General features: G+C 34.9%; 1 long non-coding RNA gene across 1 annotated transcript in view; it reads right to left on the bottom strand.

The window, feature by feature from the left end:
* Positions 1-1636: 1636 nt before the first annotated feature.
* Positions 1637-20821, bottom strand: part of LOC140170408 (uncharacterized) — a 30461-nt gene continuing 11276 nt past the window's right edge. The window contains exon 3 of the long non-coding RNA XR_011861541.1: positions 1637-4396. This is a non-coding gene — a long non-coding RNA (uncharacterized lncRNA). The remainder of the gene's footprint in view (positions 4397-20821) is intronic.

A 20821-nucleotide genomic window follows, 5' to 3' on the forward strand; every position in this document is an offset into this window, starting at 1 on the left:
TTCCAGTGTAGTAACTGGATTCCTTGCCCCTATAATATACATAACTTTTGTTACCAGTGTCCAGTGTGTTATTATTTTTTAAAGAAAAATGCAAAAATAGTCATAAATTTATCAAGGGGTGTAGTACCACCTTAACTTCAAATGCTATTCAAAATATTGTACAATACTATTAATATGATATGTTACAACTACAGGTGCTACACAACAGCTTTGTGCTCTTCTAAATTCCGTAGAGGTTTACGGGTATTAGGAAATCAATGAAACCTTTTAGAGAATGGTTTGAATCTTTAACCATCACTTTGAAATCTCTCTAGTGAATTCAAAATAATTGCGACTGTCACATGGCTCAGACATCATACAATACGACATTTTCTAAGGTAAATGAAGAGCAAACATGTGTTAAATGGTCAAAACGTATGTGAAATTACGTTTGGGAGTTTTGAATCGACACATTCGAATTCAGTTTTCAATTCTAGAAGTTTTACAAAAATATTATCATATGAAAAACTGAAACTTAATATATAAATTTAAATTTCTTAAAGGAACACTCCGTCAATCACAACATTATGCCTTGATATAAAATAATTATCAAGCACGAATCACGTGGTTTTATTTAAAACAAACTCATATTGACCATTAAAACAAATAAAAACAGTCGTCTCTCACCACGCGATATTCTAATTTCCCGGGCACCAAAATTGCCTGTGGCAATTACGTCCCATAACACAATGAAAACTGGCGACAATTGAGAGGACAAATAACCATGACGTCATTGCCGCAGGCAATTTCAGCGCGGGAATTTTGAATATCGCGTGTTGAGAGCCGACTGTACTTCGTTTTTATGGTCAACATGAGTTTGTTTAAAATAAAACCATATGATTCGTGCTTGATAATGTTTTTCCTAGCATAAGGCATAATGTTGTGATTACCGGAGTATTCCTTTAACAATTTGTCGACTAAAATCTCATCAAACAGAAACTCACATAAAGATATTAACATACGAGGGTCGGTCAGTATGTAATGAGAGTTGACTTGTAACCCCATAAAGGAATATTTTCATGGCATTTCTCTATGATCAGATAAACACTGTACCTTTGTCTTTCAAACAACACGTGTAAAAATTATATCACACGCTTGATTATGTAACAGCATTAGCATAAAATCAATAGATTAGGGACACTGCCAAATCACGCAAAAAAGCGAGCCTCTTAAATTACAGCAAAGGCATGTGTTTAAAATGTCCGAGAATAGCACGAGTGCAAGGTGCACGTGGCTAGTTTTGGACAGGAATAAACACCTGGTCGTGGGTTTGCCTTGTCTTTGAACTTTACTTAAGGACTTAAAGAAGCGATATTAACCTGCAAATATGGTGAAAATGAAAAAGCAGTTATTACAAATGACATTAATTATCTCCAAAATGAATCAGGTTTAAATATAATGACTGGTCATATGTGAGAGCTAGTACTCAGTACAATGATAACTGATGCTAGTCAACCAACAATCTGCGTATGCGTAGGTGGGATGACCGATACAACATGCTGGAAATGTATGAAAATTGCAAACTTTAATGTATATAGGGCTTGAAATATTACAAAATGCTATGTCAATTAATTTACTATTATTCCAAAAGCCATACTTTAATTCCCGAGAAAATCTAAAATATACAATTACATACCTCATTTCAGCCACTTATTTCCCCTCATAAAAACGACTCATCTTCAGCCAGTGACTGTAGAGCATTGATTTTATTCTAATGCTATTACGTAATCAAGTGTGTGATATAATTTTTACACGTGTTGTTTGAGAGGCAAAGGTACAGTGTTTATGCGATCATAAAGAGATGCCATGATGCATATGGGGTTACATGTCAACTCTCATTACATATTGACCGACCCTCGTATGTGAATTAGAAGTACTCGTTTCATAATATTAAAAGGGTATTTCGTGATCCACAGCCTCATCCCCCCACTTTTCTCAAAAAAAGTTGAGATTTTTATATGACTGGAAACCTCTGGCTACATAATGTTTATGTACAAAATATTTCTTGCAGATTAATTCGTTTAGCAAAGATATCGTGAAATTTGAATTTCGTTCTGGTGCACCAGAACGAAATTACAACGTATTGTCTATGGAGCAGTGTAATACACATAATCATGCATAACTCGCAAACGCAATATCGGAATCAACTGAAATTGGATGCGTTTCTCTTTAAGTATTTGTCGCATGATTAAAAGCTACATTTGGATATGTACTGAAAAATGTCATAAAAAGAAGATGCTAGGATCACGAAATACTCCTTTAAGTTATTATATATATTTTTCGCCATGTTCGTACAATCGCAGGCAGAACTTTACTTTGGTATAGTACAACATGTACAACGGGCTATTCAAGAAATTAATGGTACTCCCCCTAAAGAAGACATGGGATTTCCAACATGTTTAGCCTGTTCTTGTCCTGGGAATTCCAAAAAAAAATCATCATACATATCAAAACACTAAAGAAGACACGGGAATTCTCAGCATTTTGATTAAAATTAGCCTGAGAATTCCCCAAATTTCCATTTGTTTCGAATTAGGAATTCCCAGTGTTTTTGGATAAAATTATAGCCTGGTAATTCCCAATTTTTTGTAGTATAAATTTTAGGAGAGGTACCATTAATTTCTGGAAGAGCCCAATCGACGACTAAACTTCTGGATCCCGAAGAAAATACAATCTAAGAACAAGAGAACTTCAGGTTTTGGTTATTCATAAGGTTTTTATGACATCCACACACACATCACAATTGGACTTTTTAAAACAAAAACATGAAAAAGGAGGTATCGATGTGTGCAATAGAAATAGAATGTTTGCGAAATGCAATATACTTCGCGGTATACAGCCTGTCTCAAAAAAATTGTGCAAGTCAAAAGCGCCCTCTTTGGCAATTAGATGCTTACATCAACGTCAAGGGCAAAATCCTAGCTTGCAAATGCCGTTTGTTCTGTTCAATTTGCTTGTTTTAATCTCGAGATATGTTTAGTTAACGACGAAAGGGTAAAATCACAATTGTGCCACTTTTACTAGGGAATTATAGAGTTGTACATAATAAATAAATGATAGCATCAGGTTTATCAAGAGTTCCTTCGTGAATCAAAAGAATGCATTGATTCCACAACAATACAAAATAGTTTTTAATGTTTTTACTGTTTTAACATGATACAGGTATAATAATTTCTTTTGCCCCTTGAAACAGATTAAAGATAAATAAATATTTCACATTCTGCCGTAAAATTAAATTCATGTACATGTCAATGATTTTATCGTGGTAAATACTGCTCTCTTTGTCACTCTGTCACTCAAGACATGTTAAAATGCAAACAAATATTGCACAATCTGTTGGTAAATGAAAATCATGTCAACGAAATGTTGCATATCGTATTCCTTTGAAATTTTACTGAGCAATATTGTTACATAATCATTTCTAGACTGCAAATGAATGTTCTTTTATTAACTGTACTGTACAGGTATTTGGATATAACCATAATAACATTCTAAAAGGTGGCACAGAAGGGTTTTCATACATTGGTGTTCAGTGAAGCATATCTCCGGATTGCCGAAACCAAAATGAGTGAAACAACCGGTATTTGAAAGCTATGACTGATCCCTTGACGTTGATGTAAGCATCATGTCACAACAGTATTTTCTAATTGCCAAAGGTGGCCTTTTCCACTTGCACAATTTTTTTTAGACAGGCTGTAGAACTTTATCTACATGTATGCAACACCATGATACTGTGAAACCTTTGCAATGAGTAAACAATAAATGAAGTTGACTTAGAAGTCGAAGTCAAGTTTGATCGGCATTTCGTTACAGTCAGTCTACTCTGACGTACAAAGTACCATCGCGGACGCACACATTGTGCCGACTTTGAAGGCACACATATCTGCAGCAGAGACGCAACACTACGCACTGTTAACGCGCTGTATACGCGAGCGTTGTCACTTTATACTTCAGAGTGAACAAACTGTAACTCCCCAGTGCTTTAATAAGACCGTTTCCACGCGGAACCGGAACTTGGGTCCTGGTGGACCAATACTTATATTTTGACGTAACAAGCACAGCTTCACGCCTATTGAGTATTCACTGCCGCGTAAAAACACTTTGATCGTTATCGATAGATCTTCGAATTTGATATGATGATTATACCCAAACTCCTCCGGAATGACCTTCATTATCAAGTTACCATACGTAACAAATATCAAAACCTTATTTAGTAATATTTCAAATAATTTATCTTCAAAAAAGTCTGTTTACTGATGAGTTTGGAGATACGAGAGATGAGATGGCGATTGGATAGCCCAGGTAAAGATGAGCAGCTGATACCACACCTAGTGTATATCATGTTACTGATATCAATCTGAAAAGAATCGGAGACAAAATCAGGTTAATATTAGGTTTATATTCCATTTTATATAAGTCAAGATTGCCAATCCTGAATCAATAACTGGGATGCATATAATTATATAATAATTGAAGACCGAATTAAAAAGACTAGCTTGCGTATGACGTCTTTTCAACCAGACCAAAAATGCCGTACTGCACAGGTCAGAAACCAATCAAGCCGCGCCTTTGCCGTGGCGTCAGACGCAAACTGGTCTCTTTTTTTTAAAATTCTGTCTTCAATTATATAATACCAGTGAATGATTCTTTTTCTCAATCAAACTAATTTATTTTGTTGAAATGTTAAGAAACAAAGTTGGGATATGTTATAAATGAACACCGAATTAAAAAGACTAGTTTGCGTCTCACGTCAGTGGAAAGGCGCGACGTAATTGGTTACTGACCTGCGCAATACGGCATTTTTGGTCTGGTTGACAGGACGTCATACGCAAACTAGTCTTTTTAATTCGGTCTTCAATTATAAATATCTGACAATATGGGTGTTGCAGGTGTCCCGAACATGTGCAATTTGTATCATTTTTGCCCAAAATGATTGGTCACCCATCAGGGTTTATTATGTATTGTAAATTGCCAAAATGACACACGGCACTGGGTTCGCTTGAAATCTTCAGGATTTGCAGATTCGTGGCCTGCTACCAAAAAATTAGAATAAAGTCGCAAGTTGGTTGTTTCGAGACATCTTGGCTGTTGAGTTGATGTTCTTTGTTTGCTGCGCGCGCTACACATGCCAGTAGTATGTCCTTCGTGAGTGACTCATTGTTTCCCCATTCACGAATGACATACTGATATACTACTGGCTTGAACAGGTGCGTGTGAAACAAAGAATACCAGTGCAGTAGCCAGGGCATCTTGAAACTACCAACTTGCGACTTTATGCTCATTTCGTGGTAGCAGGTCACACTAATACATTGTTATTGTGTTACCATGATTACACGTTACAAACCAAATGTGATATGATCAAGAAAAATCAGTCAGAAGTCGGAAATATTAATTTTAAAGTATATAGCCAAACAAAGGAAATATTTCCTTTTGTTTTCTATTGTTCTGGAAACTCTGTAACTGCTCATATCTTTTGCACTGGTTGTCCAATTTCAATAGAATTTTCTACAACATGTAGCTTTGCAAATGCATGTTACAATCCAAATTGTATATGATCGACTTCAGACTGATTTTGCTTGATCACACCACAACTCATGAATCTAGTTCATTTAACTATGCAGGTAAGTACTCTCACTTTCGTGATAACAACATCTCCCATCGTCACTGGTAATAACTGCATGGTGAGTTCCAATCATTCATTAAAGGCCCAAATTGAAAAAACTCATTTCCCAGGGAAAGATCAGACAGCAGACCAGACCATGGCCAGACGGTAACATGAGTAGGTTTATTTCACCTTGAAGGCATGGATAGTCTTACAAATATGGGCCATTTTTCCCCTGGGTCATCCAATGTGCCATGAATTAGTAGGGCAGACTACAACTGGTATCTACTGGTCAGTTTATACTCTCATTTCCACATACGTTGTTTCTATATAAATGTGGCTTTTAAAAGTAGATTGGCTACGTATCATAAGCATCTCAAAAAAATAACTAACACCCCTTATATAATGACCATTATTTAAAAAGGGGCTATTTTATTACAAATCTGTCAAATGCGTTGGAAGCAAAATTTATTTCTGCGCATTTTGACACCTCATTTGATACGATAGCCCAGAAAACAATAAAACACCGGTCAATTTAATGTAGTGAGGTCCAGATTTGAAAGTTGCACTTACATACAAATGTTTACAATACAAAAACACTCAGAGGTCATCACACAGATTTCCTTCCATTACACTGAATACAAAATCAATACAATTTACTGCAACTTTCAAATCTGGGTTACATTGATTTAAATGTACGCTGTGACGTCAATATTTAGTCAATTGCTACAAATGAGGTGTCAAAATGTGCAGAAAGAAATTCTGCTTGCAACGCATTTGACAGATTTGTAATACAATCAGCCGTTTTTGAATAATGGTCATTATTTAAGGGGCGTTAGTTGCTTTTTTTTAGATGTTTATATACACACCACCAAAAAAGTAAAGGATCAGACATATATTATTGACATTAAACGCCTCACCGCATAAAGTTACCCATAGGTTTAAGCCACTTTTCTGTAAAACAGAATTACTATCGTAAATCATTTGAGAGTCATTCCATTCAGTAAAAAAATGTGGTAGAGGCAATAGAACATTTGCCCTACACATTATGGAAGTCCCGTATCAGTGAAAATATGAGAACAGAAATAATGTAAACCTGGATTGTCTGATTCTTTCATTTTTAGTAGTGTAGTACAGTTCGTACTGTCTTGAGCAACCAAAGATAGAAACATTTCCGTTTTCACTTCAACAACTGCAGCAATGTTCAATACATTTAGTTTAAGGGAACAAACCAAAAGATCGATGACGTCCTATAAACGTAACTAGTTTCGTTTCTCAGCCGACCCCCTCCCTCCCTGCCAGAAACGTAATAATGAAATGTTGAAAATTTTGACAAAATAATAATAATGACACATACTTCAGACCGATGTTTTTGTACAAACGTAATCGAGTATTTTTACCCCCTCCCCTAAACGAGGACGTCATCGATCTTTTGGTTTGTTCCCTAAAGCAATTAATACTTGAATCTGCGAAAATGAATACTGCGTAATTGGACGCAAAGATGCCTCGACTGAAAGACAGTTACTGAACAACTCAGTGGCTAAACAACAGTTTGAAGTATTTTTGTACAGTAGGATATGAGGCATTGAGTGATTTATTAAAATAACTTTGATGAACTTGCCACATTTTCATGTAGCTCTATATTTGAGTTAAGAAGTGTAAATCCCGCTATAAATGTCATTACTGAAACTATTTTGTCCGTCCCAGAAATTATCATCTTCTCTCATTGACAATCTTTACATTAAATATTCGTTAGCTTTATTGAATTTAGAACCGTTTTAGATCTTACTTCTCTTATTGTTTTAGACAATTTGCTTGGCATCAACTGCAACAGATTCAGTGCCTGAAGTAGGTAAGTGCAGGGCAGCTATTCCCCCGGCTATTGCACTTACCCACTTCTGGCACTTTGCAGTCGATAATGTTCTACATGTGCTCATAACTTTTGTCCACATTATTCAGTCCAAAATGTCAAATGGGTGCATTTAAAGATCATTGATGATTGTTTAACGTTTCTACTGTGTGTTCGCATCGATAATTCGTGATTGAATTACGTCATATAAATAATTCAACATGTGCAAACATTATCCATTGCAATCGCTACTAAAATGGTTAAATGTAATGGTTGACACTTCTTGGATACGCGTATGTCGTCTGAAAAGGAACCTATTACTCTGAAACCTCTGTAACACCAAAAGGTGTTTTATACTCTTGTAAATATTGTATATTTCTGTTTACACTTCCACATACAAACAAAAAACAATAAACCACAACAACAAAACAAGACACTCATCATCAACAATCAAATTAAATATGTTTTGTGGGGGTGTGTGGGAGAGTAGGGTGTGTGCAAACGTCTGAAATGTGCATGTTTACGGTGAATGTTCTTTGTGTGTTTCTTTCTTGTGCGTGGAGATTACAATCTGTACCACCGTTTGGGTATGTTACCTAAAGGCAGTAGCTTCTGTGGCTATGGGGAAAATGCGGGGAATTTCCCCCAAAATTTGACGATTTCAACCCATAATATATCCTCTTTTAGCCCAAAACAAGGCGATTTTGGCCCAAAATAATGGATTTTCTATCATATTTGCCTGACTGGGAGGTATAATGAGGAAGAGTGAATTCCCCTTGCTTAGCGCCGCCACTGCCCAAAGGCGAGTTGAAACACGTGCATGATCATGATGACGAGAGGATTTCAAGAACCTCCCTAAAAAAAAGTACTCAAAGTTTTGTACTATAAATAATATGCAAAACTAAACACAAGGGTTCTTATCGTAGACATTTGCATGAGAAATAAGTGAAAATTATTTACATTAATAGATTGTGTAGTTACTATCTTCCCAAACTATCACTGTGGTTAAAATACCATAAAATCGTTAAGATCTGACTCCTATTATACATAGGAGGAAACGTTTTATGCTAAAATACCTGAAACACACCGGCCCATTCCATGTCAACTCCAGGGATGTGCACCGCAGCACCTCTTCAATTTTTTTCTTTTTCTGTGTGGTGGTAGATATTGATGAGAAAGTAAAATCCTGAAAAATTGAGCTTCATACTCCATTTCGTTTTCCCGTGGCATCAATTTGAAATTTAGGGGGTCAGCGTAAAAATGTGTCGCAACGCGAAAGACGATGTTTGGAGGTCCATAAATGTATAAAGGAACCCTTTAAAACTTTGAAAAGTATGTATCCTGGGGTACTTTTTGGTGTAGAAATCAAATCTGGTATCAGGAAACTTGTAACCCCTTTACTTTAAGATATAGGGCCCTCAAAATGCAACTTCGTCCAACCAGGACCAACTTTGGGGGGGTCAGAACTCCAAAAGTAAAAATAATTTTATTGTCCATTTTTTTTCAGTTAGAGCCCTTTGGTAGGACATTACTCTTATCCAATATTGAGCATATTAGAATACATTTAGCTGAGATATTACCCATGCAAAACCACTTTTTTACATTTTGACCCCCTGAAAACCAATGTCAGACAATTTGCCCCACCATCAATTTCAGGTATGTTGAAGATATGTTCTTGGACAACATTTCTGAGAGATATTGGCTTGGGGTCTTGATGGCTTCAACACATTAGTTAGGTTTGCCTTCTCCATAGAGTTGTACATTAAATCATTATACATGCAAAATCAAAAATGTGTACAACTCTATGGAGTAGGCAAACCTAACTAATGTGTTGAAGCCATCAAGACCCCAAGCCAATATCTCTCAGAAATGTTGTCCAAGAACATATCTTCAACATACCTGAAAGGTTTCCCTTTATACATTTATGGACCTCCAAACGTCGTCTTTCGCGTTGCGACACATTTTTTACGCTGACCCCTAAATTTCAAATTGATGCCACGGGAAAACGAAATGGAGTATGAAGCTCAAATTTTCAGGATTTTACTTTCTCATCAATATCTACCACCACACAGAAAAAGAAAAAAATTGAAGAGGTGCTGCGGTGCACATCCCTGGAGTTGACATGGAATGGGCCACCGGGCAAAAATCAATAATATGAGCATTTCAAAGCATTTTGTCAATTGATTTATATGTTCAATATAGTGTCAGCTAGTATTTGTTTTTGTAACCTGCACTCCAGTCACTGGGGTTCTAGAAAACCAACCTAAATTGCTAGGTAGCCGCTAGAATTAATTTTTGGAATAAAAAGTTATTTAAATAAAGAACCATTACGGAGGCAGGTTGTAAAACATGTTACAATCATCACACGCCTCTTGTGGGACGTCTTGTATTTCAGACATCAGTATGTATGTGGGTCCCGGATGTGGGGGTGTGTGGGAGAGTAGGGTGGGTACAAACATCTTAAATGTGAATGTTTACGATGAATGCCGTTTGTATGTTTCTTGTGCGTGGGACCCCAGACAAACAAGAACCTAGACCTATAACTTTGGTTTGCGTAGTGAAGCCAACACTGCTTAGCAACGATTTTGACAAGGACGCAACCCGGACGCAAACAAGCAGACATGTTCGCGTCTACAGAACACGTTGCATTTGACGCGGGCGATAACGGCGCAGCAATCACGCAAACGATCGCGTTTTTCGTTCCAGACATGAACGCTTATTTCTCCGCGTCCGACCACCCGACCAAAATCACCTTGGATACGTGGCTTCACCTACTGCCACGGTTAGGGATGGGCAGTTACAGGTCTAGGTGGTATGTCTATGCGTGGGACCATCTAAACTTATTGTTTAACAAGTCGTTCCGTAGTATAGAAAGTCTACATGGTTTATTATTTGTTTGTTTGTTGTTTGTACGTGGAAGGGTAAACATTATACAATATATTTGCAAAAGTATAAAAATGTGGGTGTGATGATGTCAGACACAGGCGTGTTTAATTGTTTGTTGTTTGTGCGTGGAAGAGTACAAAAGAGCTATGTTGATGCGAAGTGTGGAAAATTACTATACCATTTACGATTTTGAAGCTTATTATTATCATTCATCCAGGTATTAATAATTCAACATTCAAAGGAAAAGATGTTTCCGAAAAAACAAAATGGTATAGTAACTATGAATTTGAGATTATACTCTGATCTACTGGACTTATACGTTTTATGAGTGGCATCCCGGATATGACATACTGCAGTTACTGTCCGTTTTCCTATACACAATACACAGTGCTCTCACCATTGACGCGTGACCTCTACAAAATAGTGTATGTTAGAAGTATAGGCCATTGCCTAGTTAACGTCACTTTGTGAAAAATAACCGGCCAATATTTAAAGTACTCTCTGAAATTCTAGAAAATGTATTTTTATAACATGTCTACAACCATTATGTTTCTCATTTTCAAGAATGCTGGTTAACAATATGCAGAGTATTGTCTCATTTCGTAAACAAAGGCCCACATAGTATTGTTACCTTGCGTTTGCTTTATAATCGGTTACCCAACGGAAACTATAATACCAGCTCATTGCAATACCGCACAGGTAAAACAGAAACATGTGTAGTGTGAATTTAACCAGTAGATCAGATTATAATCTCAAATTCAAAGTTACTATATACCATTTTGTTTTTTCGGAAACATCTTTTCCTTTTAATGTTTATGGTGAGTGTGTTGTCGTTTGTTTATTTGATGAATTAATTGTTGTTGTTTGTGTGTGGGGGGGGGGGAGGGGGTGCTAGAGTAAGGCTCATGTTGTGTAAGTGCTACAAGTCGACCCATAGTATGGAAAGCCTATAGGCCTACATTACTACAGTTTGATCAGCTCGTAATCAGCGGCCTTATAACATCGCGGATTAATATCCATATAATTATTTTATTTGGAGAATTCTCTTGTGAAATTTCGCCAGAAGTATTACAAATTATTAATTGAAGTCCTGTACTTTGTCTACTTTATTATCACTCTTAACGTGGGTCTACTTTTCGGCATAGTGATAAAAGCCTAATAATTCCCGCCGAATAAGAGCTGATCAAAGTATACCAATTTTGCGAAAACTTTTGAATGCTTATGGTTGTTTGTTAGCATGATTGAATTTGCAAATATAGGGCTCAAAAGCAAGTATTTTTATTACTACCCGATTCGGAAACCATAGTTAACATATTAGCAGTCGACAGTACGGATATCAATTTAAACTTTACAGAGAGATATTTACATGTTTTATGCAATAGACGTGAGATTTTATGATCAAATCGGCCTATATACAAATTCTGCCATGAGAGGTTCTGGTTTAAACTGTTGGCGAAAGGTGAGATCAATATAGTACTATTCTTAAATCTCACCGAGGGACCATGTTAACCGGAACTTCGAATACAGGCAGTATTTGTTTTATACTTCATTAATATATTCTTTGTTGTGCATTGATATGTTAAAAGAAAATGTTTTAAGTTGTATACTCGGCAGTTTTATCCTCATTGAACAACACAGATTGGAGCTCCTATTTACTAGTCAGGTAGCATTTGTTAACCAATCAATGCAGAGCAAGAATATATTAATGAAGTATTATGTTGTTTGATGTGATCATTTATTAATTTTGCTAACAAAATGTTATATAATTATGTTCAATTTTAGATCTGGCCAATACCAGCAGCTATCACACTATACATTTTGAGTTCTTTTAAACATATATTTTCGTTCCTTTATCAAATTATTCATCTTTCCTGCTTTTTTGTGATAATTTTTGTAAACTGTAAATTTGTGTGCAAATTGAGGGCGCTGTTTACATTTTAATTTAGCCAAACAATATTATGAGTTATTCCTTACATTTCATGACAAAACGGGGTTTTTTTGACAATTTTCTTGCTCTTTAGTACTCTTTTTCTGATGTTATAATGTCATTATATACAAGTGTCTACCCCTTCTAAAGATTTAAGATAAATAGCGTCATCAGTGTTCACCTTTACTTAAAAATGACCGAATTTTACATGCCATCAAACAAGTTTATTGTCTACAGTTAAATGAACTATTCTATAACAGATAATCTCCGATAATCCGTTAAACATTGTAAATCAGATGGATGTGTATCAATTCATTCAGTAATGTTTCAGGCAACAGAACACATGCACTACCGACTACTGAAGTCCCGTGACACTGTAAAACACTTTGGTCAGCACCATGAGAACAGAAAAAAGACATGGATATATAATGCATTGTAGTGATTGTTTTAAACATATAACCTAGGTTGTAACAAAAATATATACAATTTAGAAAAGAGTATTAGGCAAACATGTCACTTATTGACTGTATTGAAATTTATTTGGTCGTCAAGATAATTTCGAAAGCTACTACTTTGTTTTAATAAAATCGGTGGTCTACAAGCGATGATATGGCCAATTGTGTAAAGTAGTCCTAACACAGCTTGGGCCGCATTTATTCGTGTCTTTGTGTTGCAAAAGTGACTGAATTGAGTTGAATCATGAACCTTCTGGTCGGTGCTCTTAAGATGGGTAATTTTAAACAATGAGGCATTTGAAGTGGTAAAATTTATGATTTTGAAATAAATATCATTTTATTTATTTACTAATGTCAATTGAGTGAAAGAAAAACATGCAAAACCTTTGCTTTTGTTCTGACATCTTTGCCGATAAGCATGAGAGTTCATTGCGGTGCAGACTTGATTGCGAAATTGGGCCAAAGGGCCTAACTCGGGCGATTAATTAAAATCGGGCATATCATTTCAACACGAACTAGGAAAAAACCAAGTAAAGTTTTTCTAATAGCCAAGATATTACTGCATATCACATTTACGCCATGGACCCTTTTATTTGATCTGAAAATCAAAAATGCAATTGCTAATCATTGCTACATACACTTTAGGTAGAAATCATCAGATTTATAAAGTTTGCTTCGAGTAATTTTTAATAATTTGCCATAAAATGTGTATTACATTGCGAATTTCAAAAAATCAACATTATTTGATATCAGAAGGACATTCTTCGTATTCAGAATGCAATTCGATATGTTTGATGTGCTCTAATGTCCCACAATAAATACTGTCCAACGTTCATACCCCACCCCTTAATATGCGCGAAAATGTCAAATGTGGCCCAACTCGTTTTCTGGACGATTTAGTTAATTAAGCATAGCAAGTAAAGTTTTTCTGTAAATGTTACTGGTTCCGCTGCATATAACGTTGTTGCCATCATCTGCTTTTATTTTTTCCAGAGAAACAAAGTTGCAATTGTATAATTCTTATTGTTACAGTCTATAGTTAACTTTGACGGTTGGTGCTATTAATTAGTAGGCCTATTATGAAACAAAATTGGTTCGTACGGTTTATGCTATTATGACATAAAATGAATTTGCTATTTGTTTTATAACAAGAAACTATTGGCCTTAAAGCATTAAAACCTTAGTTCTACAAAAGAACTTTTAAGGTTTTGTTAAAACCAAAAATAACCTTGGGTTCTCCAATTTCCTGGAACCCCTAGACCCTTGCACTGCACTGTCCTGTAGAACACATATATAACTTTTTTTTTTCTATGGCAGTATATTTTAAGAAAGTAGAAGAACGAACCATTCTCTGCTGAATTGTTTTCAAGTCTAAATGGGGCTGTTCCAGCTGAAATCGTACCCCCCATGGAAGACATGACCTTACTCTCCCACACAGGGAGTGTAGATATCAAATGGAGTCACCCATTCAGGTAACCCAATTTAAAATTCACACTCCCTGTGTGGAAGATTAAACCCATGTCTTCCACAGGGGGTGTATGTATTTTAAACGGAATACCCTAATACTGTCGTAAGATGCTTGGACCACAATGGCCTCATCCCAGTGGCATAGTTCAATAACTTCAATTACACAATCATAGTGCAAAATTTGACCTCAAGTTTCAGAGTATGAGTTTGCGTACCCAAATTTTCAAAGGTCATTCAATGAATGTGCAAACGTATTGGGGTTAAAGAACTATGCCTTAATAAATGAGCATATTGTGGATCCTAGTGTAGGGCAACATTTTTGGTGTAAATAAAAAATACTGCGCTCAAGACGACACACTCACAAGTATTCAAGTATTAAACATTGACATTATAAAGATGTCTTTCAGCCACTCCTGACCTCTTTACAGTAGTCAAAATAGTTTGAACGTGGTCATTCTTGTTTACCTTTTAGGCCCGAGTGTGTGGATTGTTAATACAAAAGCTTTTTATGCGTTTGTTCATGTTTAAAATAACAAAAAATGAACTATCAATACAAATACACTGCAGCCTACTTTCCATTATTAAAGGTAAGTTTTATGTGTGTGGCGTTGAAGAGGAAGACTGTGTATGATGGTATCTGGGAGAGTGTACACGGAGCACCGGTATAATTATACTTTCTGCATGGTCTGTATAATCCAAAGTATTGTTCTCGGATTGTTTTCAATTTTTGTGAATTTTGTTTAATGATATTGCTGACATTTGTTGGTAATTTTGTGTAACTATGCACATTGCTAAGAATGCCACAATAAGAAAACTAATACTAATACTAATACTAATACTAATACTAATACTAATACTAATACGAATACTATAATACTAAAGGCTAATACTTATAGGCCTACTAATACTAATATTTATAATACTAATAATAAAGCTTACAGAGAGACTCCATTTACACGATTTTACCACATTGATAATGTAATACAGGAAAATATATAAAAGCAGTTTGCAGAATCAAGCTACAGTTATATTAGTAGGTATATTGTTTAAATTAAAACAATGACGTTTTTCAAAGTTGAAAATCTTTTAAAAACCAGATTGTCTCAGCATCAGGGAAACTTGGGCATTCATGTGCAGCCAAGTCTGGACAATTATCCTATCAGTTCCACTTGAGCCATATCAAGTCCTCTTGAAAGTTTATGCTATTGATTTGGGTCATGGTATTGGAATGATGTAGGTTGTTGTGTTGTTATAGCAACAATCCCAGATTCTTGGCCATTCAGATGGCACTTTAGTGGGGTGCAGCCAATCAGGTCTCTGCTTTAATTCCATTTCTTTTGTTGTGTTCACACCTTTCTTAGTAAGTCACTTGCATTTGCTCCTCCGATCATGCTGGACCAAAAAAATTGTTGTGCTCTTGGTGGTGAAAAATAATACTGTTTGTCTGATGTGGTAGTATTTTATAAAGTAAAGGATTGATAATGATATGTTACTTAAGCAGTGGATGTGATTATTTTATTAATATTTAAGTGTATAGAAGCGCAAATCAACATCCACAGAGCAGCAACTGGTTTCATCATGGTCACATTGGCATTGGCCACCGGCTTCATGTTAGAATCAGCCAACGGTTTCAATTTATTTACAAGCAGGCAAGTAATCAACAAATTTATCGGTAATACTTTGCATGAGATAATGAACCCTAGTTACAGTCAAGTATTTTATAAGTTGGATGTTATTAATTAAATCCAAGTCTCCAAAATATTTAGTGTTGGCTGTAACTGACAAGTATTATATATACAATATATACCATTGTCTTTTTGGCATTATTAGATCACATATGCAAATTATTGGGAATGATTTACATGGTTTGCATGGTGCTCGAAAAGGTCAACCTGTAGTATGCAGGCTGGTTCTATTACTGGAGATACAAATTTATATTATTACTGAATATAAGCCTTTAAGTTATAAGAATAGTAATCATGGTAGTATACCTTAATCTTCAAGTGTCTATTACTAGATAAATTCTAGGAGTTGCGAATGTTGGAACATCAGGCTTACCAATCATGTGATATAATCAGGCGCAAAGGTTTCAAACAACGGGGGGAAGGCACACGTAGTTTCTTTTTGCTGTTTGTTTCTTTGTGGTTATATTTCAGGAGTAATGATGCCCCCCGCTGATCTTGCACATCAATTGCAGTGAGGTTTGCTTCAAAAGACAAAAGACCTGTCTAAGCTGTTCGGGTTATCCAAACAATAGAAGGACTCTCAACGCATAAATAGGCGATTAAAAGGCTGTGAAGAGTTTCCATGTGCTTCTTTTGTCCAGTTTGCCATCAACATTTAGAAAACTAGTTAAGACCCAGGACACGATCATATCAGTAAGCAAATAGTTTGTTGCGGGTCTGAGTTATCCGAACTAGAGTTTGGTTGGCTATGTGAATACTCGCAAGTTGTGCAAGCTGATTTCTTGCATTCTTCAGTCATGGCAGCTGTGCATCATCTACATATAATGCGCCACAAAAGATAAGAAGAAAAGAAGAAGACTGAGAACAATAAATTTGCAAGACCGGTAGAACATTTGATACAATGAATCAAGCAGACTTAGATTCTCATTATTTCCACAATCAAGAAGAACAAGACTTCATTCTAGATGAACAATTTTAATCGGATACCAAGGTTTTCTTTCTACAAAACCTCGCTAATTTCTTGTTCTACCTTGGCATCAATATCAGTCATTATTCTTCTGCAAATACGGTCAGTCGCAAATAACGTTAATCCAGTGACTCAACTAGACTCGCAATTCCTAAGACTCTGAAATTTGACTTTACATTATATTTAAAGCAGCTAAATCTGGTTATGTATGTATGTCTGGGTGTAAAACATTCAGTAATTAATAGAAAATGGTAACTGTGTGGTTATGTGCAAATAAATTGTTCTTTTATAAGGCAAAAAGACAAATCTTAATGTTCATCGGCACACATTTTCTAAATAAATAGACAATGTGCATTGTATCTAAATGATATACAAGATATCTTATACTGCATAGGTGCTTCCGATGAGCTATTGGCTTCTATGAAATATCAACAAGGAATGTGCTATTTTAATTATAAGGTATTTTGTTTATGCATCAAAAATTTATTGACCTGATATGACATCCTTATTAAGTTTGAAAGTTAACCTGCCTTCTATAGGTACATGTAAAGATAGCTCTTTTTACAGATCCTAATATGTGGTAAGAATTGCAAATCTGCTCAAAAGACTAGGTCAATATTAATGCAAGAGACAATTTTCATTATTTACAAGTTGGAAATTGACTTCATAATGACGGTATTAATTAATGACGTAAAAATATGTCTTATGTCTCACTTTGTTTCAACTTAAATAGAATTGTCTTGAGTATGTGAAGATGATATATGTAGGCTCTATTTGATATTACTATTAATACATCTTCCGTCATTTATGCAACAAAAAAGAAGAAATTGATAAAGTCTAGATTAGAGTGCCAGGTCGCTCGCAAGACAACTATAAGCACACATATCATGTAAGATAGGTTAAAACATCAATAGACCTATAATAAAATTATATACATTAAGTATTGTTATGGATGGATTGGTCCTTACATTATATGGAACATATTTAATAACCTCTTGGTAATTCAATATTTGTTTTATGTTGTGGTTCAAGTAATTCAAACTTCATTGTATTATTTTATATTTTCTTTTACTACAAGAAGGCACAATGTGTAAGGTGAATGAAAATAAGAAAGGAGAATATAAGATTGCAATTGGTATCAACTATCAAGTTAAAGGAGAGGTAATTATTCATTGAATATTCTCTATTGTTTACATTGATCTGTTTAAAATATAGAACATTTATTTAGTTCTGAAACTTCATATGCTTAATGTAGACTTTTTCTCACAAGCAAAGGGCAATTTCTACTTAAGTGACATTGACAATGAACCCAGGCCACTTGACCAAAGAAACTTCAAGCAAATGCTTGATTAATTTGTAGTACAGATATTTTTTCAGTTCCTGAAAATATTATTAGTAGATATTAAACAATTCAATTTCTACAATTTTGCTGTACTACTGGGTATAAAAAGGGGATGGTTAAGTGAGCAACTATTTTAAACTGTGTAATTCAGTAATTCACAGCACCTTGTATTGTATTGTATTGTATTGTATTGTATTGTATTGATCAGTTCATAGCGAGTGTGAATAAGTTACAATGTAAATGTCACAGATACTTTTGTAGGTCATGTACTGTTCTTGAGTTATGTTGTAAAGAGGGCTGAAACAACAACACTTTTGTAAAATGTACATAACTCATCAAGCAAGTTACAGAGTATTTGATTTGTAGAATGAACTTTTGCAAAACAACAACACATTATTTTTCAATAACATATTGATAGCGAGTGTATAGAAGTCAAATGTCACGGTTATACTTTTGTAGGCCCTGTTGTCCTTGTGTTGTAAAGAGGATTTAAACGGCAACACTTTTGTAAAATGTTCATAACTTCTCAAGCAAGTTTTCAAAGTTTTATAGAAGGAACTTTTGCAAAACAACAAAGTGTTATTTTGCAAAACAATGTGTTATTTTTAGATAAGATATTGATTAATCAAGATTCAAGATTTGGCTGCTTGGACCGACAATACCGCATCTACCCTTAAATTGCTTCAACAAGAATAATTGTTGATTATTGTGGGTGAGCAAGCCTATACAGTGCAATGCACTTAGATTATTTTGACATATTAGCGGTGGCAACTTTATTTTGTTCAAAATTTAAATAAGCAGAAAAGATAAATAGTTTCTGGGTTAGTATGTTGCCTTGTGATATCTGTTTCAACTAGTAGTATAAGGTACATATGGACACTATTCATGATCTTATCATTAAATGTGTCCTGAAATTGGAACTCTTAGAGTTCTGTGTTACTTGAAGGTTAGAGTTTGGTCAGATAGGCATTTTTACAAATTCCGGTTTCAAAATCTTACAATGAGCACCCATTTCAGGTTTTATTCTCAAGTCAGATAAAGACCCAAAATATCTCTTGATAAACATATATTTCAAGTTACAGGGGAAGAATTATGCATCGCGCACTAGCACAATTAAGCATGAATTTACAAATGGAATTCCCTTGTTTATATATTTCAAGGTCGGTTGAAGAAATTCCAATAAGATAATTTTGTCGAATTGTGCATTTAAAAATAATGTATGTTACTTAGATAGTACATTACACTTGATTATATATGGAATTGTTGATCTATCTTTAAAAATATACATGTACATTGTATTTGATAAGTTGTGCTGTACACGCTTGAAACATGCGTGATTGTATTGTATTGTAATTATAGCTTAAACAACATTGCGTTCTAATTTTATACATATTTTGTGTAAAATAGACATTTTGATAGAGGTAAAATATTTAAAGAACAAGTAATGTTAAACCGATACATGTATATGCCTTTATGCTATGCATGGGCTCCAGATTATTTGTTTCAGAACATAGAGTTTGATGATAAGCATCCGAAAATTATTGTCTTTTGATTCAATAATCTTTGTGTCTATATTATTAGGGTGCACCAGTGATTTTTCTGTGTTTTCTTGTTTTGCCTGGCTTTTTGAAATAATAATCGTTAATAAGTCTTTATATTCATGTTTGCCAATAGCTTACATGCATGTCTTAATTATTTTATTTTAAATAAACCATTGTTCATACTTTGGTCTATATCTATTATATTGTTTCGCACTGGTGTTCAATAGATTTTTGTTAAGAAAACCGCAGAATGAGTTAACCAATATTTGTCTGGTCTTGGGGCCTACCCCAATGCCTAGGTGGCTGTTCACTACAATTATTGGTGGACACTAACAGTAAATTAAGAGTTGATAGCCTTCCGTTGTCATCAGAGGGATTGAATTGGTTCAGGGTTTTTTTGATGCATTTTGGTGCATCCCGATCTTTTGTTTTCCACCTTTGTTAATTTGCTTTTTGGGGGAGGGGGGAATTATGCAAGTTTCTCCATTGAGAAACTTGTATGGCATTGTTTCTTCTTTTGGAGATTTCTGTTTATTTAATAATTGCGTTATAAATATTGTTTTCCAATTCAATCCTCTGTTTGATCCAAAGAGGTATCTGTATTTGCTTAAGATGAAATTTGGTTAAATGTGATACAGAAGTCAATTCTTGCATGTCCAGCCTATATGGTTGGCTTGTTGTACACATTTTCCAATAATTCTTGTATTGTGTTATTAATAATATTTATTGGAAGATAAATAACTATTTATATTATGTCTTAACTGCTATGAAAGTGCTATGATTATTATATTATTATTATATTATGAAATATATCATTATTTATCATTATTTATCTCAATTATATTTATGTATATGAATATAAAATTGTTGAATGGTCATAAATAGCTTAATAAATGGTCCTCATGATCGGGAGGGCAATGCGGAGTCTAATCATTGCTTTGGTGTTGTGTTTTCCTGATGTCTCGAGACAATGACGTTTTTCAAAGTTGAAAATCTTTTAAAAACCAGATTGTCTCAGCATCAGGGAAACTTGGGCATTCATGTGCAGCCAAGTCTGGACA

This window comes from Amphiura filiformis, chromosome 14 (genome assembly GCF_039555335.1).
Source record: "Amphiura filiformis chromosome 14, Afil_fr2py, whole genome shotgun sequence".
Lineage (NCBI taxonomy): Eukaryota > Metazoa > Echinodermata > Ophiuroidea > Amphilepidida > Amphiuridae > Amphiura > Amphiura filiformis.